The following is a 24,805-nucleotide window of genomic DNA, read 5'->3' on the forward strand; positions in this document are numbered from 1 at the left end:
GCCTCAGCTATAGAAGAAAAGAACAATAGACATAAAACATTATAATTCAAACAACTAGTGAGTAAGACTATCTCCTTATAGAGATCTGAAGGATGGATCTTTGGGGCAGAAAATATTTGTAGGGATTAAATGATGATCTGCCTTCACTGGATTTACATGTGTGTACTTCCACTGTCTTCAGAAGAATTACTTCTGATCTACACCAGCATGAGATGAGAATAGGTCCTTTGTATTTTTATTTAATAACTGTCAGTCCAGGACAGTTTCTAGTGGAAACGTGTCATCACCAAATCTGGACACCCTATTGGCAGTCCCAGAGGCAACAGGGATTGAACATGAAGAATTAACTACCCTCCAACCCCTAAAGATGAAGCCTTTAAACCATGGTTGTCTCAGGCACATTACTAGAGTGGTTTGAGGAAGGGCTGCATACTGCTGCCGCTGCCCATGCTACACCTGTTCTGTGAATAAACCAGACAATTTCAGTCTTCAGGGCTGTCAGTCCAGCCTCTTTCACAAACTATACATTTACTTTTATAAAAATGCAAAACAGGATAGCTCAGTGGTTTGAGCATTAACCTGCTAAACCCAGGGTTGTGAGTTCAATCCTTGAGGGGGCCACTTAGGAATCTGGGGCAAAATCAATATTTGGTCCTGCTAGTGAAGGCAGGGGGCTGGACTCGATGACCTTTCAGGGTCCCTTCCAGTTCTATGAGATAGGTATATCTCTATATATTATGTAATATATTGGTCCAAAGGGAAGTATAACGCTATATACTACAGAGCAATGCACATATAAATATCTTACAGCCAAGCACCATCAGGTTTCTTGCTTATTGACCAAACCCAACAAATGTGAAACTCAATTTTTTACTTCTCCAATTATATGAAGATTTTATAGACATTCTCTCTCTACACAAGAGTACATTTTACCTACCATAAATGCTGCACTAGCTAGCTGCTGCAGGACTGATTATGAAAAAACATAAATGTAACTTTCAATTTTGTGTTTTCATTTTTAAACTCCTCTATCCCACCTTCAATCATCCCTCCAAAAGAGTCAAAGCTGTTTTGGGTTCCATATTCTGAGGTATCACATCACAGAGCATGGAGGTAACAGTCTAAGACTCCGGTGAAACTTCCCCATGGCCTACTGCATATAGGCCTCAATTCAAAACAACCCTTGGGCTGAAATCAGTGGGACTTAAGAGCATGTGCTGAATAGGGGCCTTTATTCTGAACACTGCGTTACCAAAAAGTTTAGACATATTTGAAGGAATTTGGGATCTGGAGGGACTGACTATGAGGAAAGATTTAAAGAACCGAATGTATGAAGTTTACCTAAGCAACATCCAAGGGTCAAGGGAGCGTGGAGAGGAAGATTTTCAAACTTGGGTGCCTAAAGTTTGGTGCGCAAATTCATATTCAGGCCCCTTAATAAATAGGCTCTATTTTCAGAAATGCTGACTTTCTCTGTTTCAGGATAACTGCACCTGTATGTTCCACCACTCTGTAGTCCACCCCAGGAGTGCCCATCAGGCCTCAGGTCTCCAGCCATCACCTGTCTCTGGGCAGGGACCCTTGTCCCATTCTCTTGTGATGGGTTTTTTTAAGGCTCCCTGCCTTAAACTGTGACTTTCCCAGCACTCTTTTTGAAGGCACACAGCAAGTTAAGGGTTAGAGCAAGGAACAGTATTCAGCACTCCAGACTCCCAATTTATTACTCTAATCCCCAGAACATGCTCTCTTTCTCTCCCATGCAAAAGGGTTATCCAGTTCATATTAGGTTCAGCTGGAAATGGTGTGATATTTCTAAGTGACTGAGATTATTTTCATAGTGACAACAGAGAGAGAGACATTGCTTCCCTAAGGCCACATCCTGGTATAGTAAGAAAGATCAACAAGACCCACTGCAAACAAGTCTAGATGACATAGCCCTCTAAAGCAGCAATGTGTTAAGATACACTGGCAGACTCCTGTGGTAGAGACTGTAGGCAGTGGTATATCATGGAAATTACATGGCCTGTGTCAAATTTAGGGGAAATGCTACTGGCTGTATTTCTTTAGTGTACCCTTTGTAAGCAGATTCAGTACACAGTATTGTGCTGACTGGAATGACTTGATCTCTTGCTATATTAGACAATGATATGGATACCACAGAAATGGTTAAAACAAAGAGAAAGTGAGACAAAATCTGTCCTAATTTACCCCCACACATCCCTAGATTTCACTGGGCCCATCCTATGTATTTTCCATGGTTATGCAGTACACTTTTCCTTCATCTGGTTTACAATTATTAATAAGTGCGTGGCTATTATACCTGAATGGGAAAAGTAAAGTACTTGCTACTGTGCAAAAAAACAGAACACTGAGTTAAACTTGTATGGCTTAACTGTGATCACCTTATATACACAAGCAGGCCTGTTAAATCATTGGGTCTGCTCAGTGATAAAACAATCACAATCTGGCATTTAATAAGAGATTATATTATCACCTATTTTGTATTTCAGGTATGGAAACCATTTGTCTAAAAGACTCCAGGAGAGGGAGGAATTAGTCTGTGATGTTTACAATAGTTTGTATTTATAATACTGTGTTGTCATAACAACCTCCATAATTCACTTTATGTCTTTTTTACTGGCATGATGTTAAGCTAGTGTCACTGATTTTCTCTTTAAATGTGTGTGAAAATTAACCAAAAAGTTTAAATGAAAAATGTTATTCTAAATTACTCTGAAACAATAATTGGGTGATTTTTCATTAATTGCAATGAATAAACATGATTAAGAAGCACTGATGATGCTTCACAACCATGCTAAAAGACAGCGGGCTTCGTTCTGATCTCATTTGTGAGATTATAATCAGGTCCAAGATTTCTTCCTCAAGGACTTTACAGATCTTCCAGCACTGAAGATAATGAGGGTGCAGTCCTGGCCCCACTGAAGTCAATAGGGAAATTCCTGTTAACTTCAAAGGGCTAGGATTTCCCCCCCTGGGAATTCTGCCATTGTCTTCAACATGGGAGCAGGCCGGGGCCCCTAATGGCCTGATCATATAAAACCTTATTCTCAGAACTAGTTAACGGGACTAGTTGCATGAGAGAGTATTTTCAGGACTAAGCTTGTAGAGGGTACATCTATATTCCAGCTGGGAGAAAGCCATCCAGCCCAGGTACACAGATTTGCGCTAGCAGAGCTCCAGCTAGCATGCTAAATATAGCTGTGTAGATGTTGCAGCTCATGGATTATCCTTTAGTGTGTCTGTACAGCACCTAGCATAACAGAGCCTGAACTTTGCAGAGATAAATAATAAACAACATAGAAAAATCATATGTAAATAAACAGGAACAACATATCAGACACACTGAGGTGATACTCGGGAAAATGATATAAACAGCAGATGAAGATAGGACAGTATCATCCAGGAGATTAACGCTGGAAAGCTTTGCAGAAAAAGGGATTCTTTTTTCTTATTCTGTTTTTAAAGTTTTATACAACTTTGTACCACACTAGTATTTAAAGTTGAAAGAGCCACGCTAACTTAGAATGGTTCTAAAATGCTGAATGAAAACATCAGCTTGCGGACTTTAGTCATTGCAGATAGTCTTAATACTGAGCTGGTTTTTTAGATTGCACTGAAACGGAAATTTCCTTTATTTTTTGTATCTGCTGTTGGGTATTTTGTATGTTTGTTCTATTAAATGAAGGAGAAAAGGTGGGCAATAATTGCTAGCTGAATTTGTAAATTCCATCATTCAGATTCAGTTGGTTTCATGACTCTTGAACCCAGCTGCCTTTGACTAAACAAGTACAACCAACGCTAGGGGAATGTGGATCTTTGTCCCTACCTAGTGGCTGGTCCCCATAAGAGGGTGCAAGTTTATTACAGCTGCCAGCTAATGCAGAGTTACTCATTTAGCTCAAATTGTAGTGACTCATGCATTTTGCCCTGTAGTTCCAGATTCAAACCCCACTGTCAGTCCAAAGAGGGTCAAATTAATAAAGTACACAGGAAAACATACCTCTTAACTGTTATTCTGTAACTTATGTTTAAAAACACCACAACTAAGAATTTCACACTTAGTGGACATGTGGTTGAATAACTGTCTGACACTAGTTAAATTGATTCTAATATTGCTCTAATTATGCAACATTCATTATGAAATGAAGCAGTTTCCTGTGAGGGGCCATCCTAATTCAGCATTTCACAGTAATGTATCCTGTAATGCTCCTTTGCATTTAAACAACACCTTTCATATTGACATACTTTGCATATTCAGCCACCCAACCTCAGTACCTCAGGCATGGATAGAAGCAGCCAACTGGCATTTGGGATACTGTACGATCGTGACAGAAAACCATCAGACATTGACCCCTGCTCTTACAATATGCACCACATACTCTTTAATATCCACGAAGAGCAGAGGAGTGCTTCCATTTTTAAGCTCTTGATTGGAAAATTCACACAGTAAATTGCATAGAATTCAATTTATCTACCTATAGGCTGAAGGGCTGAGTCAACCCTCCCTAGATCTGAACGTTTGCTCCCAGGGCAACAAAGTATTTCAACCCTGATTTTTAGACCAATACAATATTCTCTCATTCAGATCTTTAAAGCACAATTCCTACTATGCATACTAGAGCTGGTCAGCAAAATTCCAACACATTTTTGTTGTAAGTTTTGCCCATTCATCAAAATCAAAACATTTAGTACAGATTTTACAATTTCAACAAAGTTCTGACGTGACCTGGTAGGAATTCAATGAAACCCTAACTGCCGGGATAGATCAGAAACCTGCCTGGTTTTCTGGCAGCGTGCCTGCCAGGCTCCTTGGCTGTCTTCCTGTTGGATTGCCTCGGAGGTAGGGATCCCAGGTCTTACAGGGTCCATGGCTCAAGGGCAATCAACCAGACAGACTGCTCTAAAGCCAGAGCTCCATTCCTTTTCTTGGAGAAGTTTGAAATTTTGGTTTTTGTTTCACATCAGGAATCAAACACGAATATCAATAAACATGGATCTCCACAGTGCCCCCAGTGATCGAAGCCACTTTAGATTGAGCAAAAACACCCTAATAGCACAGTACTGCAAGTTACTACCTGCAAGTTTTTAAGCTTTAGATCAAACTATGAAACCTAATAAAATCTACACTGTGCCTGCAAGTAACTTAAATAACACTGAACCAATTTCCTTGAAACATGGCTTATTCTGTGGATCTCATTGAAATGTACAAAATAAACAAAGTTGGAGAAATTGGTTTGTTGAGTTTTGTACACAAAATTTCTGATCAGAACATACGGAAACATTCTCTTTCTCATGCATGCACACACCCTTCTCAAACTGCCTGAACTGATCTTACTGACATTTTCACAAATATGAAATTAAACTTCTGAGACCCTGGATGGAAAATTTCAGCCCCAAAATAAATTATTTAAGAATATTAGGAGCAACTGAACAAGATATGTGGAGTGAAGGAGGGGAAAAGGAGGAAACAGGGGTAGAGAATGAAGAGAAATATGAGAAAATAAAAGTTGCAGTTCATCTTTTACTATAGCTGTTACTCACACTACGATGAATATAAATATAAATGGACTTACCTTGACAATATGTAGTACTTCTGATGAGATTTAGTTTTGTTGCTTGCACAATTTAAATGATCAATAATTTGAAAATATTCTACCGCTGGTATAAGAAATAATTCAAAGTTCCTATTTCTTATACGGTTCAATAAAATCAATGTTTGACAGACAGAACCATGAGTAAACCAAAAGTTAAGATTACAAGTACGAGGACGAGTTGTGGCAAAATCAACAGACAGAGGCTAACTGCTTCACAAATGCATGCTCTATCTATACAGAGGAAGTCCATCATATGGTTCAAGCCAGATCACGTGAGCAATCATGATTAACTGCTAAACTGCTTCCTAAACATGTGCTCCACCTAATTGCATAATAAACACCATCAACATTCATACACTAAATTGCACTGTGTAATGGTATTAATAGTTATGTAATATAAATTGCGTTACTCTGTAGTTTGGTTGATAGACCTAAAATACTTTTACCAAACAGATAACCTCTTTAGTAACATGACCGTATTTACAGCCATCTGACCAAATGATGATTTTCTTTATTTGGTAGAATTGCTGGTTTGACAGTACCACTTGATGCCCTTACCCAACTCCCACTGATTTAGACCATGGTTACTTTGGTGTGACAGAATACAGATGGCTACAGAACCCCTGCCTACACTGTGTGGTAACAAGAACCCATTCTGTATTTTAGCAGCTATAGAATAGCTTGGAATAAACTGCATTTGTTTTATTCCTCTGGATTTCTCACATGCACTCAGCTCATTAATTTAACTCCACCGGGAGTGTTTTATTCCAGCATTTTTATACCCAGGACATCAACGCTAAAAGCAATTTTATTTCCTCTCCCTCCCCCATCTATGGCATCCTGAAATTGGTAAATGCCCATATTTCCCAGGGAGTTACCCATCAGGGCAAAATGTGTTCCCCAGCCACTACCTTGGTTTCCAGCTGACCAGGGATCAGGAAGGAAATCTGCTTCTCTCTACACTCCAAAGTCCTGTACCCTATCCTCCTTTAAAGAAACAGGCTGGCCCTCGCCTGCACACTGGGGAGCAGATCCTCAAGCTGCTCCTCAGCAATTTTCATCTAGCTGCAAAGAGAAGCTCTGCTGTTCTCCCTAGCTCTGTCTTCCCAAATAGGGAAATGGGCCATAGGTGCCGACTTCTTGGGTGCTCCAGGGCTGGGGCACCCATGGAAAAAAATTAGCGGGTGCTTAGCACCCACTGGTAGCCAGCTCCCCCCTCCCATCCAGAGCCTCCTGTAGACCAGCAGCCCCATGGATCAACTGCTCCCCCCTCCCTCCCAGCGCCTCCCAGCTGCTGCAATCAGCTTTCCTCAGCATGCAGGAGGCACTGGGAGGGAGGGGGAGGAGTGCGGATAGGGAACACTTGGGGGTGGGGGCGGAAATAGGCAGGGGCTTAGGGGAAAGGGTGGAGTGGGAGTCGGAGCGGGGATTGAGCACCCTTCGGCAAAGGAAAAAGTCGGTGTCTATTAAATGGGCCCACAGGATACTCCCAGGCTGCCGTCAGTGGCTAAATAGGGGGGAAAGTAAGAGACTGGGTGGGGGAATGAAGTGAAAAGGGCAGATGGCGAGGCAGCTGGGAGAGGACAGGAAAAGTATAGCTAGAATGGTGTTGGAAGGAATTACCAGCAGGTTCTTAACACCACTTTGACTTAGTTTAGTTAGAACAAGCAGAACATTTTCTATTTTGCATACCACAGCCTTCACTACAGAGGATGTGAGAGAGATTCCCACACCTGAGCGATTCTTTTTAGGTGACAAATCTGAGGAACTGTCCCAGATTGAGGTGTCATTAGAATAATAGAATATCAGAGTTGGAAGGGACCTCAAGAGGTCATCTAGTCCAAAGCAGGTTAGAGGAGGTTTTGGAACAAACTGATAAATTTAACAGTAATAAGTCACCAGACCAAATGGTATTCACCCAAGAGCTCTGAAAGAACTCAGAAATGAAACTGCAGAACTCCTAACTGCGGTATGTAACCTATCAGTTAAATCAGCCTCTGTACCAGATGACTGGAGGATAGCTAATGTAATGCTGATTTTTAAAAAAGGTTACAGAGGCAATTGCAGGCCAGTAAGCCTAACTTCAGTACCAGGCAAACTGGTTGAAACAGTAGTAAAGAAAAGAATTATCAGACACACAGATGAACACAATATACTGGGGAAGAGTCAACATGGCTTTTGTAAAGGAAATTATGCTTCATCAAACTATAGGAATTCTTTGGGTGGGGGTCAACAAACATGGATAAGGATGATCCAGTGGATATAATGTACTTGGACTTTCAGAAAGCCTTTGACAAGGTTCATCACCAAAGGCACTTAAGCAAAGCAGGCAGTCATAGGATAAGGGAAGGTCATTTCATGGATCAATAACTGATTAAAAGATAGGAAACAAAGGGTAGGAATAAATGGTCAGTTTTCAGTGTTCAGAGCTAGGTCCCCTAGAATCTGTACTGGGCCCAGTATTGTTCAATATATTCATAAATGATCTGGAAAAAGAGGTTGCACAAAACTGGGTGACCGGGCAACAAAATGGCAGATGAAATTCAGTGTTGATATTGGAAAATACAAGTATGACTACAAAATGATTAGGTCTAAATTAACTGTTACCACTCAAGAAAGATCTTGGAGTCATTGTGGATAGTTCTCTGAAAACATCTGCTCAATGTGTAGCAGAAGTCAAAAAAGCTAACAATGCTAGGAACCATTAAGGGATAGATAATAAGACAGAAAATATCATCAGGCCACCATCTAAATCCATACCCACACCTTGAATATTGCGTGCTGTTCTGGTCACCCCATCTCAAAAAAGATGTATTGGAATTGGAAAAGGTTCAGAAAAGAGCAACAAAAATGTTTAGGGGTATGGAGCAACTTCCATATGAGGCAAGATTAATAAGATTGGGACTTTTCATCTTGGAAAAGAGAGAACTAAGGGGCAATATGATAGAGGTCCATAAAATCATGACTGGTGTGGAGAAAGTAAATAAGGAAGTGTTATTTACTCCTTCTCATAACACAAGAACCAGGGGCCACCCAATTAAATTAATAGGCAGCAGGTTTAAAACAAACATAAGGAAGTAGTTCTTCATACAATGCACAGCCAACCTGTGGAATCTGTTGCCAAGGGATTGGAAGGCCAAAAGTATAACTGAGTTAAAAAAGAATTAGCTAATTTCATGGAGGATAGATCCCTCAATGGCTATTAGCCAAGATGTTCAGGGATGCAACTGCATGTTCTGGGTGTTCCTAAATCTCTGACTACCAGAAGCTGGGAGTGGACGACAGGGGATGGATCACTCGATAAATTGCTCTGTTCTGTTTATTCCCTCTGAAGTTTCTGGCACTGGCCATTGTCAGAAGACAGGATTTTGGGCTAGATGGACCATTGGTCTAACCCAGTATGGCCGTTCTTATATTCTAAAAATCAGGTAGCCGTAGTTAGGCAACAGAGTAACTCAGCCAAGCAGACTATCCAATTTATGGAATACCAAAAACGAATAAAGCTGAAACAGGCAAACTAAATAACCCTCTAAAAATGTCTAAGTAGCTTTATTCTAAAATGTGGCATAAATATATTTTGTGCTTGTGCAGTATATTTGTGTTGGCACTGGTTTAGAATGACCTGCCTGACTCACTCATGGGTTTGTGAATTGGAGGTAATGCCACCAACTTAATCATCCCAATAATAACTTTATACCACTCTACTAACTATACGCTCTATATAGAGAAAATACTACAGATGACTCAATACCACTACAATAGATATAGTTTATAGATAAACATATCCATCACACAGATCTAAAATGGGATGAACTATCTACCCATATTAATATTTTTCATGGATTGTGGTCTCTCTTTATAGAAACTAATAAATGTTAAAACCTTTGGATAATTGAGGGTTTTAGTAAATTCAGCTGGCAAGCCTAGGGGAAGCTGGTGGGTGGACAGCTTCACTCTGCTTTGGTCCTCATTTGACTGGCTGTAGGGAAGCCAGCTGGCTTCCTGCTGACTGTGCTCCAGATTCCTGGAACCAGACTGCTGTGAAAACTTCAGCAACACCCAGGACATATAACTAACCTTCTGTTAGCGGGGTCCAGGTAGCCAGGGTTTACTGTATGTTTACATGCCATACAAACCACTAACCCTAATAACCCTGGACACTAACAATGGAACATTCCCTCAATCACTGTGTATCCTGTATACATACTGTATACTGTGTTCCCATACCCTACTTATCATAGCTATCTACTAGAAAGCTACAATAGTTTAAAAAGAAAGGGAAATGTATGGAAATTTGAAAGTTTTAATCTTAATACAGATTTACCAATAGTCTTAATCTCTCTTTACATTCCTCTCAGGCCTCCAACTGTGTTAGCAGAGTGTGTTGTTGGTATTAGATTTACCCCCTGGACTGAGCCTATACAACCAGCACCCAAGGGCATGCTGCACTCATTCCTGGTCTTAGAAGAAACTATTCCAATCCATTCTCCCTGTACAGCTTTGTTGAACATCCTCATCTGGCTCTTGCACCTTCTGTCAGGTTCTGCAGTAGTGAGTCCTTGGACTGGCTCTCTCTCTGCCAGCTCCAGAGGAGAGGGGAGCTCTGATCAGAGGTGCTACTAAAGTAGAACTGGAGGTGTGGGGAGCTCCTCATGCTGCATAAAGGAGTGGTGTTTCTAGAAACAAAAATACACCCCAGGACTGCAGGATGATTACTCCCAGGATGTAGAATGAGGACGGGAAGGAAGGAAAGAAAGTGAGAAGCAGGGTTCCAGCAAGAGTTTTAAATGGGAGGAAGGTACCGTGAAAGGGAAGAAGGGTGAGTGGGCACAGGGCGAGCTAGGTTTGAGAGGTGAGCACTCACATTCTCCCCACACCCCCTCAGTCCCAGGTCTTCTGTTGGTTACTTGGAAGCTTAATGCTGTCAACTGATGTTTTTTTCTGGTTTCACACACTAAATTTGCTCTCATAATTTTCTTGAAACTGCTATTTCAACAAGGGATAACCTTTGAAGTGACTGGAGAGGCTCTACTCTCATTTTCAAAAAATGACACAGGCACTTAGGAGCCCTGAAGTGCATTGAAAGAGAGTGGTATACAGGCTCTGAGGTGCCCACTTCCCTTCTGAAAAGGGGACTTAGCTCTAGGGCTAAACATTCACAAACGCCAGCTATTATTACGTTTGTTGGCAACAAATAGGATGCTTAACAGTACCATGACATGTCCATCAGATAATAGTAATAGCTTAACTATAAAACACAGTACACGTAATTGGTAGCTGCATTAATACTGTAGCAGTGAGTATGCTGCATTAATTGTACTGTACGCTTACATAACTCCTTTCCGCTATAGATCTTAAAATGCTTTACATAGTATTTAATCCATTCTCACAACACCCCAGGTGACCTTGGGTTTTTTAATGCCCATTTCATAGATTAATCTGGTGAGCTGCCGAGAGGTTAACTGAATTCCAGTATCCCACAATGAATTCTTAGCTGTCAGGGATAAAACCCAGGAGTCCTGATTCCCAGTCCATGCATACTAGACCACACATTGTGTTATAACTGTAGAAACATTGTTGCATCCTGGATCTGGGAAAAAGCACACATTGTTTACTTTCAGGGCCTGATCCTCAGCTGGTATAGATTGGTGACCGCAATGGAACTACACTGATTCACACCAGCTAAGACTCTGACCCTCATTGTTGACTTGCCTGAGCAGAGAAAACATTCTGGATGAAATCCTGACCCCACTCACATCAATGGCAGAACTCCAAATTAATTCAATGGAACCAAGATTTCACCGTCTGTACCTCAACACTACTTGAGAGCTCCAGTTCTGATTCTGCTGATCAGGATAGTATTCTGTTCCCAATTCAAATACAGGGATTGGCTCTCCAGCATACTGCAGTTAATTGCTTAACACTAGAAGGCATTAGTATTGAATAAGGAGAGAATGATTTTACTCACGCAACTCAACTCGAGGTGGAGACAAGTTTTCAGAGGTTAGGGTGAGGGCTGATTGGTTGAATTCATTAGCCAGCAGCTGGTCTTATAGATGATTGTTTCTGCTTGATAGCATTCCTGCAAGGAAAGAATTTATGGGGAGGTGAAGCTAAAAAAATTGCCTTTAGGTGCATCTAACATAAAGGTAGTTATTGTTAGTGATGGGCAAACTTATTCAGATATGATACGAACACTAGTCATCTTTCATTCATTCTTAAAACCTCAACTGAAATTTGCAAGATTCTGAAATGTTTGGGTAGAAGTTCTGCACTTTTTGATTTCCTCCAGCTGGAAATAAGACTTCCCCAGAGATGACCCCATCTCCCAATCTCCCTCCAGACAGAGATCAGGGATGTCTGGTCATTCCCCCAATCCTATCCATCTTCCTTCTCCACAAGACAGGCTCTCCTCCTCCCAACAGGTCCAAGTGCTCAGACACTACTGTGAGGAGTGCAGCATACATGCCTAGATAGAGTTCTCCTCTCCACATGAACCATTTCCTGTGAGTGTGGCAGAGAAAGGCCGGGTGGTTTTCTGCTTAAACCTTTTGTTACTCAAGGAGGAACCGGCCTGTCTATTTCCCAACCCCATACCTGGATTTTCAGAGGAGAGATGGATGGCTCACTTCCCACCAGCAAATAATCCTCATGGGGGAACTGTACAGAAGCAACAGCCTGCCCTCAACTCTGTTTTAATGCAGTGAGACTCAGGAATATTCCCCTGAGTCCTGATGTGGCTGCTGCTGCTGCTCCTGGCAGTGTGTAGCGGGGTGGTCACCCGGCTTCTGCCTGGAGGGGTAAAAGCAGCCTTGGAGAGGGCCCAGGCTGAGAGAAAAACCTAGGCTGATTGGGGAAGTAGCCTCAGCTGGGGCCACGCCTCAATTAGGCCACAGCTGGCTCTATAAAGGGGCTGCTAGGCTGGCGCTAAATCAGTCTCTCTTAAGATGTTGAGAGAGATGGGCCTAGCTGTTGGGAGCTAAGCAGGCTATGTAGAGTGGAGCAGGGCTGGGGAAAGGCCAGAGGAGCTGGGGAGCTCTGGCTTGGAAAACCCACAGGCTGCTGGCCTTGCTAAAGGCTGGAAAAGGTACTGGGGTTGCAGAGGGCAGCCCAAGGGTAGGCAGAGGCAGCAGGTCCAAACCCTCCTTGCCGATGAGTGGCAATTATACTGCAGTCTGCCCCAGTGAGTGGAGGCTAGACGGTGACTGGCAGTAGCCAAAGACTGCGGTGAGGATAGGGGACTGGGGGTTCCCCAGGGAGGGGAGACCCAGCAAGACTATGGGGTACTGCAGGGGGCAGAACCCCAAGAGAAGGGGCACTGGGGTCCAGGAGGGACACCAGGACCAGCGGCAAGCGAGACACCGACCTGCAGAGGGCGCTTCTGGAGGCCGGCGAGCTAATTCCCTGGATGACCAGCAGGAGGTGCCACAGGGTGAATTGTCACCCCATTACACAGTCCATTAGCATTCTGGGACTGAGATACCCCAGGGAGCACTGGGTCAAATCCTAAGTCTGTCAGGAGGAAGGATGGGGTGAAACAGGAGGGTGAAGTAGGCCAGTGGGCAGCCCCTGAATATGCTGGGGGATCAGGCCCTCCAAAAAAAAGTCAATACAAGGGTGGGAGTAGGCCTTTAGATGCTCTCAGGAGCCATGGCTTAAGAAGTTTGAATGAACCTCTAGATATTTTTCTAAAAACTGAACCTTACTGCTAGGCTGAATGTTAATTACTGTGTCAAAAGTAAGATGTCGTTTAAAATAAGGGAATAAATGGTGAGACAAAAGTGTGGCCTAGTGGCCCAAATAACATGGCTTGAGTTCTGATACTGCCTCTAATCCCTACAGGCCTTGGATAAACCGAACAAGAAAGGGTGGGTTGTGTATCTCATCTGTAAAACACAGTAACAGTGCACATTGCCTATTTTGCCTATAAGAGCACTCATAGTGGAAGTAGAAGCAATTGCTATGGTTAAGTTTTGCATAAAGTGTTTCCATTCTAAACCCCTATATTCAGCAGGCTACTGACTAAAGGCTCTGTCCTGAAAATACTTACGCACATAAACTTTGCTCAGGGCCAGATTCTGCCACATTTACTCATGTTGAGGAGCACTTTATTCTGTGAATAGTGCCACTGAGTCAGGTACTACTCACTGGACTTGATTCACCACTGCTTTCCACCTGTTTCATGCAAGTGTAACTCCATTAAATCACCCTTTAAAGTACAGTACTAATTAACATTCATGCTTTATTAGCCCACTATTAATGCATTCGGAACATTCTTCTCAAAATGAAGAGGCTTAATAGAGTTCTATTTTATCAGCCAGGACATGCTGGTAACTTATGGCTAAAGAAGATTGTGAATACTGTGGCTGAATTAATGTCTTCTTCCAGGAACTGGTTTTGTGGGTGTGGAGACCAATTTGGTGCAACTTAATCTGGTGGGAGGAGACCAATTAGTGTGAATTCATAACTCTATGGGCACATGCCACAAGATCAGGTGAAAATGGCTGCATGGATTAAAGTTTTTTATTTGGATTTTTTATTTTTATTTTTCCTCCTATGAAGCTTAGCCATTTGCAGTAACCTCAGACCGTCCTGCCCAATAAGGCCTCTCAGAGTCTATATCTCTATATCCTCCTAAGCAGCTGTAGAGCAATTAGATGACCTCATTGCAATGGAACTACAAGAAACAGGGATGTGGTACAAATGCAAAATACTGCTGTAGTCCTGAAGCCGAGTAGTACATTTTTGGTGTTATGAATGTCTGCACTCAAAAATCAGCCTTAAAGGTGAACTCCAAAGAAAAAGCAGCAATTACCTGTATTTTATAACAGTAGTATTTAAATAGTACTCATAGGCTTTGATGTTCACATCACTGAAGCAAATGGGTTAGGGAAGGGATGAGATCCCACCTTTCACTGTGTTTTGGGCCAAACCATTCCCAGTCAATGACAAATCTGTAGGAGGCAGCCATAGGTACCGAAAAACTGCAGTGGGTTCATTTCATGAAGTTTCCTGCCAAGCAGCATCCATTGTGTATTCAGACATAGGGATTTAGGGAATGCAGAGTCTGGTTCAGCCAAACCTGTGCACACCCATTTGTTGTTGCAATTTACATTCTTGCATCAGGTTGAGAACAAGACACCTGCAATGGTGAGGTCATGTCCAACATGAAAAAGAAGGTATGCTTTTACAGAAGGGTTATAGAGCCAAGCTCGAAGGAAGTAGAGCATAAGGTCAACAAGGTTGGAAGACAGGTTTCTTAAATCCTTCAAAATTGTAAGTCCTCCCATACTGACTCTTGCTGAAGGAAGCGTGCAGGATGAAAGTCCATTCTGTGGGCCACCATGGCTACATCATAGCCATGTAAGTGCAGTTGCTGCTCTGAGATTTATTTAAAGTGAAAGTTTCCATTTGCACATTTGATATCCGCACGTCGCATATTTTATTCTGATTTCGGGCGATTTTTTTTTTTAAGCCAAACAAGTGCAAAAAATCAAAATGTGTGTTTTCCGAAGTTTAATAGAAAAAGATGTACAGTTTCGCATGCCCTGATTTCTTTGGGTGAAATTTCAGTGAAGCAATTATTTCTGCATTTCAATCATGGGAAAATATTGAATTTCTGCAGGTCTTCAGTGTATAGCCATTTTCATTAGAAAAAACTGACTTTATTTACACTATAAAAAAGTCTGTTCTACTGAAGTCAATGAACCTGTGCATGGGCACAGTGATCTGCTCAGGCAGATCACACTGCAGGATTGGGGCCACATTAAAATAGGTCACGTTTTGGAGTGGTCAGTCTGGATAGTATCCCTTTAACAGACAATTTGGATAGCGCTCTCACTTCGAGAATCCCCTTATTGTTTGCTTTCCTGCTTGAAAAAGAGTTGCTTGATTTATTGGATATTTTTACATGCAACACAGTAACTGAATGTTCTACAATGAAATGAAGCTTGTCAATCATCTAATCCTATGTGCACGCTTTATTGGCATTTTGCACAAAAATGTTATCCTGGGGGAGATACTGGACACTCTTCAGAATTCTCACATAGGATATTTTAATTTTTTCCTTTGATAAACAAGCACGATATTGAGTTAGGGACCTCCCTTTTTCCAACTCAGTGCTACAATAAAGCACTGCAGCAGTGAACGCCCAAACACACAGGCAAAGAACAATCCTCTAAATAGCACTAATGTTAGTGGAACCGAGAACAAGACGGGTCCCAAGCGAGTAAAAGGAATTGACAGCAGCGGCAGAAATATTTTCAGGTGGCAAGAGAAGGCTAACAGACAGCTTGTTTCAATTTATATTTTTGGAAAATATACGCTCTTAGTTTTTGGGTGGAAGAGTACAGGATAGTAAATTACTAACAGATTACTTCCTTAAGAAGAATTTTCTAATTTCATCTCAGGAAAGAAGTGGATTAGAGTATTTACTGTAGAACTCCTCAAAGAAAGCATCTTTTCAAATGCCTTATATAACCCAATGGTGAATCCTAGCATTCCATTTATAGATTAGTGCTTTTGTTGTTCTAACAATAGCAGATAACATAAAGTGCTGTTTTTATTTCACTGGAACAACTGCCTTGCTATTGGTATTGTACTGCAGAAATCTGACTGAGCAAATTCAAATAGATCCTAGGGAAAAACCAGGCCCTCAATTTTTACATAGGATTCCACAATGCAGTTCGGTGTAAATACATAAATAAAAATCAATCACCTGATGTAGCTCCCCCATGAGAACTTTTAAGGCCAGTCTTGCTCTTTTTATTGCTGGCTGAACAATTTGTTACCAATTTGCTTGCCAATAAAAGAAAAGTGTGAATTACCACAACTGTGTTCTGTATATTCTATTTATGATATTTCTGAGCTAGGTATACAAGACCTCAATTCAGCAGTCCATCCTCCCAGCCCAGCAAAACACTTAAGTACCTGCTTAACTTCAGCACCTGATAAAGTCCCTTTGACTACATGTGCGTAAGTGCTTTGCAGGGATGGGATGGACTTAAGTACATACTTAAATATTTTGCTGAAATTTGGGCCTTAGCATCTATGTGCCAATACAGGGTCCAGTCCTGTGAACTTTTGCACAAGCTTAATTTTACATAGGTCAGATGACCCATAGAAGTTAATGGGACTATTAACATATGCATAAATTATTCATAAATGTAACGGTCTAAAGGATCAAGGTCATAGTCTGCAGGTATATTATTAAAAAATTTAGTTGCTTTAAGTTGAAATGTGACTGCAAGATTAAGCTAGTGAAAGACAATCTGTGCCAAAAGCAAATTAACACAAATTGAATTAAATAGTCTCTCTTTTCAAATGTAGTTCAATGTTCTGATCTGAAGGGATATCATTTTGATTTTAACATACTTTACCACAGATGAAAGTTTACTTAGAAAAATACAATATAAAATAAAACAAAACTAGCAAACAGATTTAGTAGATGAAAGTTGCCACTATCCTTATCAGCTAGATTAGTATTTTAAAAGCAGTTAGGAAGAAATACTGTTACACTGCAAAAAAGTTACAAGTCTTCTCTTCTGGAGTATGAAAATGATCAGTGTATTAGGTTATGGAGAGACTGAACCCTATGTATATGAAGTAGTAAAAACTCACTGCTGCGGCCATGTTAGAGTGTCACTTCATAATTATAAAAGCTGAGATACTAATCAACCCTTAAATAGTCTTTTCCTCTAAAAAAGTACAGTGTTTTGTTCACATGATCAGTTCCTTTCACATTTGTTTTTTAGACAAATGTATGGCCAACTGAAGAATAAAAGTCAGAACAAAATGGTTTAAACTCACCTTTCTGTCTTACTTTGTCTTTGATTCATATACAGAATTGTATGTCGCTGCTAGATTCCGGCAGGTGTAAATTAATGAACTTTGGCAGATGTCTGCCGAACAACAGTGTTTTACCTTTCAGTCTGATCTCTGTAGGAAGAAAACTCTTATTGGTTGTACCACACAAGGAAATGCATGACATCACAAAAGGTAGAAAAGACAAGCTTCACTGCATACTCCTAAGTGATTTAAAGCTTCAGCAAACCACACCCTACTGGTTACTTAGCACAGAGGAAAGTAGGCTGCACACACCTGCATGTTCAGACTTCTCAGGTAACGAAAATCATTTGCAGTTTTTACTTTTATTTTTAACATACACATAAATTCCATTTGCTTTTATGCTTTTCCTTAGTATGTCTTTTCTCTTGCAGCTTATCAACATTTAGTACAGGTTTAAAGAGCTGGATGAAAACCTGAGGACTGGTTCAAGACAAAGGTTTGTGGTTGTTTTCCCCTGAAGGAGGAAGAGGCAGCTAGAAAAGACTGAATAACCCTAATCTGCTTTAGAACTTTTGAAATTTAAGCTTCATTTGTTTTTTAAGAAGATGGACTTTGAACACAGATCTAGGTCTCTAACCGCAGACTCTGGCTTCATGGATCCTAGGTTCTATTCCTGGTTCTGCCATTGACTTGCTGGGACCCCAGGCAAATCACTTAAATATCACTTATCCCTTTTTTGCTTCTTTATGGTGCATAAATGAGGCCTGAGCAATTTTTTCTGATTGACTTTATTTTTAAAGCAGTCAAAATATCAGGTTTGGTTTTCCTTGCTTATGCTAAAGGACCTCTGGGAGGAATCAGAGAATGTTTATTGTAAGATCTAACACCTTCACTGAAAAGACAAAGATGCTGAATTTTAAAAAAAGATTCCTTTATCCAGAACGTTAGTTAGTCATTGGAATTGTATAGGTGTTAGCAAAAACAATTAAAACAAGACTTTTAAAAACAGTTTAACCAGAAATCACTTTCCACCTCAATTGTTCAACTTTCACTTTCTTGGCTCTTGAGATATGTCACCATTTCACTAATTTTCCAATGATCACAGAGTTTCAGGCCTAGAATATTTTTAATATGAAAAAGAAGCCTTGTTAAAAAAAAGAGAGACCTTTCAAGCCTTTTTTATATAACATACAGCAGCAAAAAAGACCACCGCTTATTCTACTCCCTCCTCTGCCCCATCCCTCCGTCTTGCAGGTCTCCTTTATCCTAACTGTCTCAGTTTATCTATCTATATTTACTGTTTTTTAATCCTTCTAGTGTTTTTTCAATAGCTACAGATGAAAAGTACTATGGAAGTGCTAAATATTATTTAGAACACTCTTTTTGTAAAGCAAAAACACAATTAAAATTTATATATTCCTTTTTGTAAGTCCATCACAGCACCTTCCCTAAAATATGATAGTTGTAAGTTATTTTTGTATATTAAAGTTTTTAAAAAAATCTCTTTACTTTTAAATTCATACTTCAAACTAAAAAAAATGTTATCTACTCAGAACGTAGCATATTCGGTCAGATGCTACTGACCAATTTTAGCCTGCAAGTAGAGTGGTTTAAATAGCTCAGTTTAGAGCCATGCAAAAAAAAAAAAAAAATCCAAAACCCACGTTTATTTAAAAAAAGTCAATTTCTTATGAGTCAGCAGCTGAAGAATCAGTACTAGAATGACTAGCCTTTTAAAAATTAAGGTCATATTCCATAATCTTGATTTCAGGTTTGACTATTTTAAAACAGGCAAGCTAAACATTACAAAAATCTTACCTTTTATAGACAAGAATAAAAGAAGAAAGTACCTGGCCATAAACACCTAAGAGATAAAAAGCCATACAGGTATACAGTATTGCAATAAAGTGACTGAGCAGGAATGTTTACAGTAACAACAAAGGCATCTTTTTTGTCTGAAAGAATATTTTCATTGGAGGAAAACTAATCTAGTGATTACATGAATCACTAAAATACAGTGCCTTCAGTTACCATAATGATAAATTTTCCACTAAGAAAGGAAGCATTATTCAGTTCAAACATTATTTTCAAAGAAAGGAAGGCCAGCTCTGAAGATGCACTCATTAGAAAACACCAAATCTGCAGCAATCCTATTTCATGTTTAAAACAAAAGAAAAAAATCAGCAGTCATGAATGCAGATGTATGTGGCTAATGAATCTTTGCTTATATCCTTTGATTCATGCTATAAGTTGTTTTGTTTATCCTTCAAAATATACTAAAAACTGAATTGCAGTGAATCAATATAAAACTTAAACTAAATCATTACTAATGAAATGTCATCATTATATACAATGAGTTTTAAAATAGTATTTAAGCTACACATGCTTAACTGTGAGCAAGTGCTTACGTCCATCCATATTCAGCAATGGGACTTAAACACATGCTTTGATTTCCATGAGAATTAAGCACATGCTTGAGTGCTTTGTAGAATCGGGGTCATAGGGATGGTGAAGTGTCTCTTTATGTGAGGTCCTATGTTAAATCTGCCTCTTATCAACCCAGGTTGAGTACACTAGATGATGCTTCTTTGAACTAATGCCTGGTGCTGCACAATTAACAGACCCATTCAGCTGGTTCTTTTGAATGGTTTGAGGCAGTTTTAGATTTTCTTCACAAAACCATAAAATAAAAAGTGGGAATATTTTCCAGTTGGGATTCATTCTACCCCACTGGAATGAGAACAAAGACTGGAAGGTCTAAAGCTGGAGATGCACCAGTTAATGAAATTGTACTTCATGATTTAGAAGTTTACTTGTGGTATGCAAAACCAAAATAAATGTTTCATTACAGTTTGTGGTCTTTAATTATAACACATTGTACAGTTTGCCTCAATTTACTGAACACCACAACAAATACTGGTATATCCCATCTGATTTTAATGAGAGACCTTTCTAATTGAAGGCATTTTATCCTTCCAAACTGCTGAAAATATTTACAACAGGACAGCATAGTGTACATTCTGTCATACTGGGCTTATTCAGTTATTCATTTTCTTCAGTTAAGTTACTTCAGCTTCTAATGTATTCATTGGCACATGCTGTGGGCTCAGTATAGTACAAATGAGTAGATTAGTAGAGTTAAATTACTGAAAATTATAATAATCAAAATGTTATAGGTGCCATCTGTGTGGAGCTCTGATAAGAGTATTAGTCTTTTTTTTATAAACATACTGTCCATGCAGCCTCAACTGAAGTTTCTCCCAAAGGGTGAAGTTGACCTTCCTCACACATACCAGAACTTTCTGCAGGGAACTCTATGGAGGCTATGGCCAGAATTGACATCAGTCTGTGGTCATCTGTGCAGCTTGCTGATGGTCTCTATTACAGCCCGTTTTAGTCCTTCCAACAGAGGATTTGTGGCCAGTAGATATCTAACTTTGGAGCCAGTAGCTACACCAATCCCAATAAAACTCTGCATGCTGGGCTATGTGGAGATGGCATGGAGCCAAGCTGTGCAATATGCAGAAGATGCAGAGTACCTTGAATAATCACTTCTGCAGTCCCCTTCTCTGCTCTTCTGCGATGTTGGATGCCATCTGCAAGTCCAACCCTCGGGATGAATTTTCCTGAGTACCAAAATTTGCCTTCATTTACACACCGAAGGCCGCATTAAGGCAGGGATACTAAAGGCCTGCAGTTAGGGCCCCAGTTCCTGGAGTCATGTGATTAGATCAGAATCTAAACGTTCATTAAAAACTAAAAAGCATTGAAAATGTGACCCAAGTGTAACCCACGCAGAGACATCTGTCTGGGTCTGAGGACAGGCTGGAACAATAACTCAGAGGGGGTGAACTTCCCCATTCCTCTCAATAGGTTAACACACTGCTTAGTGAGGAGCCTGCATCACCACAGCAGAGGACTCTGTGAGGGACAGAAGGGAAAGAGTGCAGCAGGCCTGGCCTTCCACCCACCTGTGCAGACATACCTTGGCTGCTGCTGAAATGAGTGCTGGGGGGGACCCAGCTGCCACCCCTGCCATGCCAGGGGTGAGAGCACTTCTGCTACTCCTGAAGGGAAGAGACCCCTGCTATTGCTGCTGCTCCTGGGGGAAAGAAGTGAGGCCCCATGTTGCTGTCCCAGCCAGCCACTCCAAGTAGTGCTGGACTGCTGGGGCAGAGCCACTGTGAAATGCTGTCTCATGATGTGCCTAGATCTCCAGATTACCTTAATCTGGCTCTGATTATACCCATATTCAGCCCTAAAGCAACCAGTGGGCCAGATTCAGATCTGGGCATAAGTGCTTTCAATGGAGTTGCTTCCACGCATGCCAGGTCTGAATTTGACCCATTGAGTTTGGAAGGGCAAAGTTAAGGGAAATGGCCCCTAACCATTCAATTTAGTAACTGCTTTAGGTTTAAAGCCATTGTCTTTGTTTCTATTCTTCCCCACCCATCCCATTCCCTTTGGGGAATGAACATTTAAAATCAGATTACAAAACCTGGAAATATAGTCTTCTGGTGGATTGTACCACATTGGAAAGGGAGTTTACTATGGACTCTCGCATAACCCCCAAGCCCCTCATCCCTGGCCCCATCCTAGAGCCAGCACCCCCAGCCCAGATCCCTCACTCCCTTCCCTACCCCAATCCCCTGCCTCAACCCACAGCCCCCTCCCACACTCCTAATCCCTCGGCCCACCCCCAGCCTGGAGCCCCCTCCTGCACTCCAAGCCCCTCATCACCAGCTCTACCCCAGAGCCCGTACCCCCTCCAACACCCCAAACCCCTGCCTCAACCTGCAGCCCCCTCCCTCTGCCCCAGGCCCTGCTCTCATTCCACCCCTTCTCCCAACCCCCCTCCCCAACTCTTTCCAGCTTCTACCTCCTCCCCCGAGCAATGCAAGGAGCTGGCAGGGTGGGCTGGGGCCAGGTCGCTCACTGCTGCTGGCACCAGGCTCCCCGCTAACCCCCCAGGCTGCCCTGGACTCTATGTATCAAAGTGCGGAGCCCCCCAAAGTGCAGGGCCCGGGGCAGTTGCCCCGATCTGTCCTATGGACAGGACGGCTCTGCCAAATGATGATCAGTTGGCAAGAACAAACGGGACAAATACCCAGTTTTGCCCAAAAAGTTGGGATGTCTGGGGCAGAGTTTAAAAAGGGGACTGTCGCAGCCAAAATGGGACATATAGTCACCCTATGTTCAGTGGGCACCTAATAAAATTACAAATTCTCTTTGGCTCCTATGAGATGAGGATACTACAAATAACATGTTCTATATGTTATCTCTCAGGAGAAAAAGAAGAACAGGAGTACTTGTGGCACCTTAGAGACTAACAAATTTATTAGAGCATAAGCTTTCGTGGACTACAGCCCACTTCTTCGGATGTATATAGAATGGAACATATATTGAGGAGATATATATACACACATACAGAGAGCATAAACAGGTGGGAGTTGTCTTACCAACTCTGAGAGGCCAATTAATTAAGAGAAAAAAAACTTTTGAAGTGATAATCAAGCTTGATAATCAAGCTCCTCAATATATGTTCCATTCTATATGCATCCGAAGAAGTGGGCTGTAGTCCACGAAAGCTTATGCTCTAATAAATTTGTTAGTCTCTAAGGTGCCACAAGTACTCCTGTTCTTCTTTTTGTGGATACAGACTAACACGGCTGTTACTCTGAAACTTCTCAGGAGAAAAGTTAAGTTAAAGGATTAATCTCTTCTTTCAGCACATTCATTAGTTAAATTGAAAAGCTTGTTACATAACCAATCCTATGACAATTATATCTATCTCCTCAAAGTTCAGAGTGGATTTCTAACCAAAATGAAGGGAATGCATTCATGGAGATGAAAGTTCTTTGATGCACTAGAAATCTCCCATGCACTGCTGCAATTTTCAAATTAACTTTCCCCCCCCACAATAATACTTTGCACTTACATAACACCTCCCAAAGATCTCAAAGCACTTCAACATTAATGAATTTTGCTTTACAGTTTCCCAGCGAGGTAAGGAAACAAATACTGTTCCCATCTTACAGATGGAGAAGTTGAGGCACTGACGTGAAGTGACTTGGTCACAATTATATAGGTAGTCTGTGGCAGAAGTAAGATCTAGATAGAGCTTGTGATGGTCACTCCTAAGCTTTAACCAAGAAGCCATCTTCTTCCTATTGATTATATGTAAAAAGGCAGAATTGTTTAACTTGGGTAAAGATCCCATAGCTTAGCAGATGCCACAGTAGCTCAGTTGGGAGAACGTTTGACTGAAAATCTAAAGGGTCCCAGGCACTGGTACACCTCTTTGCTTCATTTACAGGCAGGGCTGCCCGGGGCGGGGCACGTGGGGAAATTTGCCCCAGGCCCGAAATTGCTTTGCCCCAGGCCCCCTGAATCCTTTGGGCGGCCCTGCTTACAGGTCAGACTGGATGATCACAGTGGTCCCTCTGTCTTTATAATTATAAATAACACTTGTCTACTACAACATTGTGACAATTTGCAGGTCTTGTCTGTACCACTTCTGAATTGTAGATGATTTTATGAAATCGTATCATGAAGTTACTGTGTCATGGAAAGCCTACATGTATGTGGATCTACTCTGAGTTAGCAGCAGGGCTGTGTTGTGTTTTTGCCAGGCCAAAGACAATGGTGAGTCATCAGCACTCAATGACTGATCATATTCAAAGTAAATAGCTTGGGACAATGGGTTTGCTGTAGCTGGGAGAAGACACTCCCTCCTCTTGTCTGAAGGGGGGTGGGCTGGAAGTAATGGAAAATTACCAGGAGGAGAAGAAAAGAAGGAGAGGATCCCCATTTTGCACCATATTAAGATGAAAGAGGCTGTTGCAGGGACAGAGAGGAAAGGAGGTAGAGGACTCTGACTGCCTGCAGGCACACAGATAATCATAGAATCATAGAATATCAGGGTTGGAAGGAGGTCATCTAGTCCAACCCCCTGCTCAAAGCAGGACCAATTCCCAGACAGAGATTTGCCCCAGATCCCTAAATGGCCCCCTCAAGGATTGAACTCACAACCCTAGGTTTAGCAGGCCAATGCCCAAGGTCTCCTAATGGAAGGATGAGCTAGCGAGGGACATTGCAATTATGCCGTCGTATTGTTTTGTATGATCTATTGCTCTCCTGTGCTTTACACGATTAAGGATAAAAGAGCATAAAGATGTTAGACTGGGCAATGTGTGAGTGTGCTGACTGCTTCACAACAAAGAGTTAGGGCAGGTCTATATTTAAAATGCTGCAGCTGCACCACTGTAGTGCTTCATTGAAGTCACTACCTCTGTTGATGGAGGAGTTCTTCCATTGGCATAGGTACTCCACCTCCGTGAGAGGCGGTAGCTCTGTTGACATAGTTCTGTCTACACTAGGGGTTAGGTTGGTTTAACTGCATC

At 41.3% G+C, this 24,805-nt stretch overlaps 1 protein-coding gene across 3 annotated transcripts in view; it reads right to left on the reverse strand.

Annotated features, from left to right (window-relative positions):
- The window catches only part of LNX1 (ligand of numb-protein X 1), a 159,924-nt gene that overhangs the window by 91,089 nt on the left and 44,030 nt on the right, over positions 1-24,805 (reverse strand). For 2 of the 3 annotated variants that reach the window (XM_054029105.1, XM_054029103.1), the window contains exons 1-2: positions 17,424-17,512; positions 11,584-11,697 (exon numbers count right to left, since the gene is read on the reverse strand). The gene's annotated coding sequence lies outside the window, so the exon portion shown is untranslated. Of the gene's footprint in view, positions 1-11,583; positions 11,698-17,423; positions 17,513-24,805 lie in introns of those variants that run through there. The other variant, XM_054029104.1, reaches the window with a different exon arrangement.

The sequence above is a fragment of the Malaclemys terrapin genome, chromosome 5 (genome assembly GCF_027887155.1).
Source record: "Malaclemys terrapin pileata isolate rMalTer1 chromosome 5, rMalTer1.hap1, whole genome shotgun sequence".
Taxonomy (NCBI): Eukaryota; Metazoa; Chordata; order Testudines; family Emydidae; genus Malaclemys; species Malaclemys terrapin.